The 8,807-nt window shown below is 37.2% G+C and overlaps 1 pseudogene; it reads right to left on the bottom strand.

The window, feature by feature from the left end:
* Positions 1-2,575: 2,575 nt before the first annotated feature.
* On the bottom strand, positions 2,576-3,508 carry LOC110019039 (annotated as a pseudogene).
* Positions 3,509-8,807: the final 5,299 nt, after the last annotated feature.

Below are 8,807 nucleotides of genomic sequence, written 5' to 3'. Positions count from 1 at the left end.
TAGACCTCAACCAAAAGTGAGGTCAACAAAGATCCAACTGTTTTATACTCTTTCCACATGAAGCACCTCGGAAGGTTATTAAGGCTTCTGTTTACTACCTATCTTTTTTTGTTAATGAGCTGCTAAGCTGAACTAGAGCTTGGTGCCTAGTTTTTCCCACAGTGTCTTCTCTAGAATTTAATGTATCTGCCAAAGGTGATGATCCAAGGAATTTCGTGCAACCTTACAATCTCCCTGAAGTACAGATCAATGATGTGAGATGTGTACAATGTCCGATGGCAGGATCTAAAGTGGGACATTTTGGAGAATCTGCCTAACACAACCATCACAAAGTCCTTATTCCTCTGGGTCCTCGAGAGTCTCACTACAAAATTCATACTGACGTCTACCCATAGTGCCTCTAGTACTAGAAGTGACATGTACAATCCTATGTTTTGCCCTCTCGTCTTCACTAGATGGTAAGTCATGCATCTCTCATTAGTCAAAGCCAAAAGAAATGCCCTACGAGGGTTAGAGTCTTATACATATCAAAGTGGTCAGTCAATCCTTCACTATGGCTCTCCTGAACAATAGCCTCTGAATGAACATATGGGAATGCAAGACTGAATGGTGGAACACATATCCACATCCTCTGTAACACTACCCGGTCGGCTTTTCCAAACTTGGCTCCTAGATGTCCTTGAAGTCCCCATTTGCTTCGTGCTAATCCCTTACGACCTCAAAATCCACAACTCAAGCCTGCATGAGTGTGATTAACAGATGTCAACACCTAAGTGCTTGACAGTGACTTTATATATGCTTAAAATATAAGATAAATATGGACGTATTAAATATTCAATAATTATAAAGTCACACTTATCAACGCAAGTATAAGTATCGCTCAAGTAATATAGGGCTCTAATGGAATCCTAGATATCAATCCCACAGGGAGTAGTTTAGAATTACGGACTAAGACCTTAGAAAAATAATACTTTAATCACAACAACGACGTTCAATTTTCTTATCTGTCACTAATAGACAATTAAAATAAATAGATAATTTAAATAATTAATAAATAACTAATGATATAAAGTAGGGTTTAATTGTGATATTCAATATATAAGAAAACATCATTCTCCTTGTCAAGAATTATAGTGAATGGATAAAATGAATTAGTTCAATTTATATTGTGCCAAATAGAAGCATACCTATTCTTTACCCTTTGGTCCAGGCATAAAGAACATTGACTAATCTTACGCTTGTTTACTGAATCTGCGGCTAGGCTGGGAGGATACCGGCTCTCACTTCGGAGCTCCCACGTTCCCCTCACCTGAGGGCTAGCATCTGCACTTCAGCATCCAAACATAGGACCGAATTGGGGATTTTAGTATGTCACTCTTAAATCTCCAATTCTATGCCGGATAATAATATTTCTCTATTTATTTACACCCAACCTCCCTGAATCTTGGATGTAATTTTCACTTTAGTTGTAAAACTCAACATATTTTAACAAATCAATTGGCCAGATCGAACAATTGGCCAATCAATTGGCCAGATCGAAAGTAAATTAAGATTGAAGTGAAAAGATCATCACAATTTCTTAAATATTTTCATGGCTTTGCCAATTCAAATCACCATTTAACAAACCTCGAGACAAGGAGAAAGACAGATAAAGCTACTCATAACTCATGGGGAAAACACAACAAAACTCGGAATTCATATATAAAATCAAAGTCATACAAACTACAATAAGTAAATAACTTATCTCTAAATTCTCCCCAAGCACACTCCTCGAAGTTCCTCTGAATCTTTTCCTTTCTTTAAAACACATAGAATTCCTCTTCGAAGTAGCAAGGAGGAAGAAATCTCTCACTTTTCCTCCACTCTTACAAGTTCTCGAGGAAATCCTCATAATTGTTACACACTAATGGAACCTCTCTAACCTCTAGGGAATTTCTAACATCCAAGACCTCTCCAATTTTCAGCCAAAATGTTCTTTTAAAGTTGTGGATGAGCTTTCCCAAGAGTTGCATAAGCACCCCTTCAAAATTTGGCCTTATCAACCTCAAAAAGAGAATCAAAATTTAGGTACCGATCTCGGAGAAAGGGAATCAAAATCAAATATATATATATATCTTGATGATTATTCCTTTATAAATTTATTTATATATATATTTATCGTTCTTTGCTCGCTAGCCTTTCCCAGAATTAGGGCAAATCAAATTTTTTTTTATTTTCTCAATCAATTGCCCAAATCTGTATTCATAACTGTAGAAAGAAGTTGCAATATATTGTTTTCAGACTGTCATGTCAAGAATATCATCTGATATCGAATACAATGTTATTTGATTTCATGTAATCAAACATCCTCTTGAATCATTACTGTGTAGTTTATATATCAAAAACTTTCTTATTCGTCAATACTAAAGATGCATGATTGAATCCAGTCTTGTGTATCACTAGCTGTATTTTGTCATCGACAATTGTGTTGAAATGGTAGGCTGCATAAAGACTAGCCTCACCTTCTAACATATCATCAGAAAAATAGAAATGATTTCTCCTAGATATATACTGAGGTGTGCTGTCTTTAAACAACTTACAACTCAAAAGGCCACAAGTTCTCGATCTCATGATCGGGTCTGAACCGGAATGGTACCTTATCCTCATTCATCTGTCTGAGGGTTATTGAAACCCTCGGATATGGCACTCCAGGGATGCAGTGTTTGACCACATCAGCGCCATTTCCCTTCAATATCAACACAGAGCCCACAGGCAAATGAATCTCTACGGAACCCTGAAATTCTCCGTCACCAACGATCTGAATTTCTGTTCCAAACATGATGTTGCATTTATTTATGAATGATACCGTGCAAAATGGCCTTGCAAAATCATGATGATCGATGTGCCGAGGGATACAGTCACCAGCTTCGTAGATATTAACTATACAGCTGTTTGGGATACAATATGCTGGAAGTATATGTCAGGTCACCAATCGTTTAATTATCCTCTTGATGAATGATGGTAACGGGTCAACCTCATCGTGACGAATTATCCCAGGAGGATTTCCTTCTTTATCTTGGGCAAAATTGTAGCAGCAACTGTATTGGATCGTAACCCTTCCTTTACCTTGTTTCCATTTTCTCAGCTCAGAATATGTCCTTCTTAGCTGACCAGCACGTCCCATTTCTTGCTCCAAAAGAACACGTTCTACAATGTCGTCTTGTTCACTACTGGTGAACACGTTGGTGTGCAGTTCCAACCCTTCAAGTATATTAACATACTTGCCCTGAAACCTTTGAAAATGCTCAAAATTTTGTTTTCTCACATTTTCATATTTCTACAATTCATGCTCTGGAATGATCTGCAAATGACGTGACCTGCTCACGAACTGGGGAACATAGGGTTCAACTTCCATGTTTCCTTCTTTATTCTCTCTTTCCTTGAAAGTCACCTCTCCTCCAGCTTTCATGGGTTGAGGTGGCACTTCAACCGGTTGATCTGAGGTTTTCCCTTTTAATTTAATTGCCATCGGATCTTTATCCTCCCCTTGTTCTTTCAATTATTTCAGCATCTTGTGGATACGGCGATTTTTCTTTCCTCTTCTGCGTACGGGTAAGTGTTGTCTTACCCTCCGGCTGATCGTCGGTAGGAGTAGCACCAACAAGCTCGCCCTTAGAGGTCATTATCATTGACTTCATCTGATTAATTGCCACATTGCTTGATTCCGCCTCATCGATTTTTTCTAATTTCCTTTTCTTCTCAGCAACAAATTGATTTTTTTGATTTTTGTTTCTGAATTTCAGCACAGGCTTCTGCTTGCAAAACTCATCTTTGTTTACCACAGTTAAAGCTGAGCTCTCGTAATCTAGCTCAATTTGATCAAAGTTGAAATCGAATTCAACCACCTCTCCGTCTTCAACTTTTGTCTTATCAAAGGCAAAACCAATGCCATTCTTGAATGTGAAGATCAATCTTCTTCCTGACATTCTCCTGCATTAAACAGGAAAACAATCAGTATGTCAGACCGGGCTTTTAAGCGAGAACAATATGAAAATTTATTATATTTTAATTTTTTATATAAACATATATATTTATATACATGTATATTACAAAATTTATTCCTTACGCACATATCTTAATTTATATTTTTGTATATATATACATACATGTATATGTGTATTAAGTTTATATATATATATATATATATTCGAACTAACATGAAAGGAGAAAGGAGAAAGAAACAAAATAATAAAGAAAAAAGTCATATGTCAAGTTATATATATATAATATATTGCAAAATTAGTTTTTTTTTATTATTCAAATATTTTTTTATTACAAATTTATGTTCGGACCCAGTTGCAATTAAAACACCGGTGCTTCTAAGAACAAGTCTTTATTTTTAAAGTTCGCTCTTTTGAAACATCATGATGCGTAGTATTTCTTCAGATATCGTCCATTAATAGGAAGCATAGGTTGTTCTCCTTGGCAATTTATCAATTAGCAGGCTCCTCCAGAGTAAACCCTTTCAAGTAAACCCTTTCAACCACGCCTTTCAACCACGAACGGTCCTTCCCATGTTGGTTCAAATTTACCTCCTATCTTGTGATGTGCAAGAATAGGTCTTCTAATGACAAGAACCAAATCACCAACTCTAAAATTCCTAGGGCGGACCTATTTTTCATGTGCTTGAATCATCTTGGCAGTGCATGTGCTTGAATCATCTTGGCTTGATACAATTCCAAATTTTGTTATGCTACCAATCATTTCCCTTCCAAACTTTCAAATTCTTCCAGTCATAATTTGGCATTTTCTTCAGTAGTGATTTTGTTGGAAATGAAAACTCTGAGAGAAGATTCTAGCGGTAGCACGGCCTCGGTCTCGTACACGAGCATATAAGGTGCACACTGAGTTGAAGTCCTGAAAGTCGTCCGGTAGGCTCACAAGGCTTCTAACAGTTTGTTATGCCAATCCCTTTTATTTTCATTCAGTGTTTTCTTCAAAATTTGTAATAGTGTCTTGTTGAAAGCTTTAGCCATACCATTTTCTCTGGGATAGTAAATTGTAGAGTATCTCCAATCTATCTCATGTCTTCTGACAAAATTGTTGATCTTTATGCTTTTGAAAGTTGTCCCACTGTCAGAGATTATTCTTCGCGGTACTCCAAAATGGTAGATAATTTAGCTCTTGAAAAATTGAAGGACGTGTTGTACCGTAACCTCACGTAACGGTACTTCCTCTGCCCACTTGGAGAAGTAATCAGTAGCGGCTAGAATCAACCGATGTCCCTTTGAAGATGGAGGGTCTATAGGACCCACCACATCCATGCCCCAACATTCAAACGGCCATGACACAACTATCGGGTGTAGCACATGTGGGGGGTGGTGTAAGACCACTCCATGTACTTGGCATTGGTGACAACTTCTGGTGATTTTCATACAGTCGGTCATCATCGCTGGCCAGTAATACCCTAGTCTTTTAATTTTCATTTTCATCTTCGGACCTGACTGATGAGCGCCACAAAGTCCTGAGAGTACCTCTTTAACGATTTCTTGAGCTTCTGTAGCATTCAAGCATCTTAACCACATTTGGTCAAAAGACCTTCGATAAAGAACATTATTTATTAAAGCATACGATAAGGCTCTCTTTTTTATTTGATATGCTACTGACTTATCATCTGACAACTTTTCTGTTTGTAAATATTCTGTGAAAAGTTGACGCCAGTCTTCTGCAGTTTTGGTGGTTTTCATTACTGTTTCCTCTTTACCCAATTTGTCCAAAGTATCTACATCAATCTGGGACAAAACTTGAAGTCCTTGAACAGTAATCTTAATTGAATCTTCTTGTGGACATGCGAATTCCTTGGCGAGTTTAGCCAAAGCATCGGCGAGAGTATTTTCTCCCCTTGGGATTCTGCATATTGTCACATCTGGAATCTGTTCTAACAATTTCATTGTATAACGATGATATTGTTCCAATTTAGGCTTCAAAATTCTGTATTGCCCAGCAACCTATTGAATGATTAACTGTGAATCTTCGTAAATATTAATGTTAGTTATACCCATCAATATTGCTAATTGTAACCCTATTATCAATGCTTCATACTCTGCCTCGTTATTTGTGCACGGTTCTGTCAAATGATAAGAATACCTTAACATCCCCTTTTCCGGTGTAATGAAGATCATTACAATCCCTGCTTTACCAGGTATTATTGCTTGCAATTCTTTATCTTTTTGCGCTGAAGCAGCCCCATCAAAATATAGTTCCCAACGTCGAGTCTTGGAATTTTCCACATCCATTATCTGTTCATCTGGCAAATCATCATTAAGAGGGGAACTAGCCGGTAATGGGTGTGCCGCGAGAAAATATGCTAGGATCTGTCCTTTCACAGCTCAGAGTGTAACAAAAGTTATATCAAATTGCAATAATACCATGGCCTATCTTGCTAACCTATCAGAAAGCGTTGGTCGGGTCATTAAATATTGCAATGGATTAAACTTCGAGATAAGGTTAACTTTGTGAGAAAGCCTGTAATGACGGAGTTTCTGAACTGCAAAGATTAAAGCCAAACAGTGTTTCTCGATCGGAGGATATTTCATTTCAGCTGGAATTAGACAACGGCTTAAGTAATAAAAAGCATTATCTTTTCCTTCATCATTGACTTGGGTTAAAAGAGCTCCGAGGGAGTCATCCAAAGCTGCGGTATAAACTATTAAAGGTCTGCCGAAATGGGCGCTGCCATGACAGAAGGTGTCGTTAGATATTGCTTAATGCTCTCGAAAGCATGTTGACAGTTATCATCCCAAATAAACTTTGCATCCTTTTTAGTCAATATGGAAAAAGGTTGACACCTTCCTGAAAAATTAGAAATAAGTGTCTTAAATACACCAGCCTCCCTTGAAAAGATCGTAATTGTTTTAAATTTTTAGGGGGTGACATTTCTAAGATGACTTTATTCTTACCCGGATCAATCTCAATCCCGCGGTGACAAACAACAAACCCTAAAAATTTCCCAGAAGTCACACCAAATGCGCACTTTAGGGGATTCATTTTTAGGTTAAATTTTTGTAACTGCTCAAAGACAATTCTCAAATCGTACAAATGATCTTCTTTCTGTTTGCTTTTGATGGCCAAATCATCCACATAACATTGCACTTGATTATGAATGAGGTCATTAAAATCCTTGTCATCGCTCGTTGATATGTTGCACCAGCATTCTTCAGTCCGAAAGGCATTATGGTATAACAATAAACTCCAATTGGTGTTCGGAAAGCTGTAAATCTTTTATCTTCTTGAGCCATTTTTATTTGATTATACCCAGATGATCTATTCATGAAAGAGAAAATTTCATGAGATGATGCAATATCCACCATCAATTCTGGAATTGGAAGAGGAAACTCATCTTTTGGGCATGCTTTATTCAAATCTCTAAAGTCCAAATAGATGCGAATTCACCCATTTTTCTTCTTAACTGGCACTATACTAGCCAACCATGTAGGATATTGTTCTTCCTGTATGAATTTAGCGTCTATTAACTTCTTGACTTCGTTTATAACTTTTGGTTCAATATCGAGACACATTCTTCTGGAAGTTTGCTTAACTGGAATAATTGTAGAATCTAGGCCCAGTTTATGTATTGCAACTTTTGACGCCAATCCGGGCATTTCCTCATAACTCCAAGCGAAACAATCTTTGAACTTTGTCAACAGCTTAATCATATTCATAGATTCTTCTTCACCAAGTAGAGAGCTAATAAAAATTGGCCTCGGTTCCTTTTTGGTACCCAGGTTAATTTCTTGTAACTAATCTACGGTTGATTTAATCTCTTCTTCAAATTCAGGTGGGGCATCGTCAATTGTAGATTCTTCATAGTTGTTCAAAACTTCCAAACAATCTTTTTCATGTCCATTAGTAACAACTAAGCAAGATTCTGTATCATCAACAAGCCCTGCTGTGCCGAATCCAAGACCTTGCTTGGAATTAAAGGCTTGATTATCATTATTCCAAAGTTTCTCAAAGTATTGTGATTGATTTTTTGACCATTTCTTAGGTACTAGACCGCGCTGAGCAAGATTTTGAACATAAGGCAAATACCAATCAACAGGTAATTCCATTAATTTGGAAGAAAGCTCATCTTCTAGTTCTACATTGATTCCAGAACTAGAGGATGAAGGATCACAATGAAACTTAATTGCTTTCATACCTGCATTATGTACCTCTTTGACCATCTGACTCTCAATTTTATGAGTAGAAATCGGGGTGAGGGCCATAGTTTGTACATAGCGATTGATTTGATTGTACATTGAGCCATAATCACTTTTCTCTTTGTCTTCTAAATCAATTTTGAAAAGAGGTTTCTTCTGGTTAATCGTCGTTACGCTTTTCTTTATTTTTTCATCTTCAGAACTGTCTTCCAAACCAATGTTGATGATTGGACTCTTTTGTTCAACAATTTTATCGTTCCTTCCGCGACCTCGTCCCCGGCCTCGACCTCGTCCCCGGCCTCGACCTCGGATACGAGTTCTAGAGAAACTGTCACCCTCTTGTTGTAAAGGGGTAATAAAATATTGTTGAATCAATATCGGATGATCTTGTCTTTGTATATCTTCTGGATCCTTTACGTTTCTTGTAATATCATCTTGAAGCGTAACATTCATTTTCAAAGGATTATAGTAATTAGCATCTTCATGAATGCCTATTTCATGAATAAAAAATGGTTGTAGATCTCCCTTTATACAATATTCTTGTCCTTCTAAATAATACTTTATGCATTGGTGTAATGACGAAGGAACTAAACTGTTCTCATGAATCCAAGGTCGGCCCAAGAGAGC

The sequence above is a fragment of the Phalaenopsis equestris genome, unplaced genomic scaffold, assembly GCF_001263595.1.
Source record: "Phalaenopsis equestris unplaced genomic scaffold, ASM126359v1 Scaffold000039, whole genome shotgun sequence".
Taxonomy (NCBI): Eukaryota; Viridiplantae; Streptophyta; class Magnoliopsida; order Asparagales; family Orchidaceae; genus Phalaenopsis; species Phalaenopsis equestris.
This window is presented reverse-complemented; position numbering and strand designations above follow the sequence as displayed.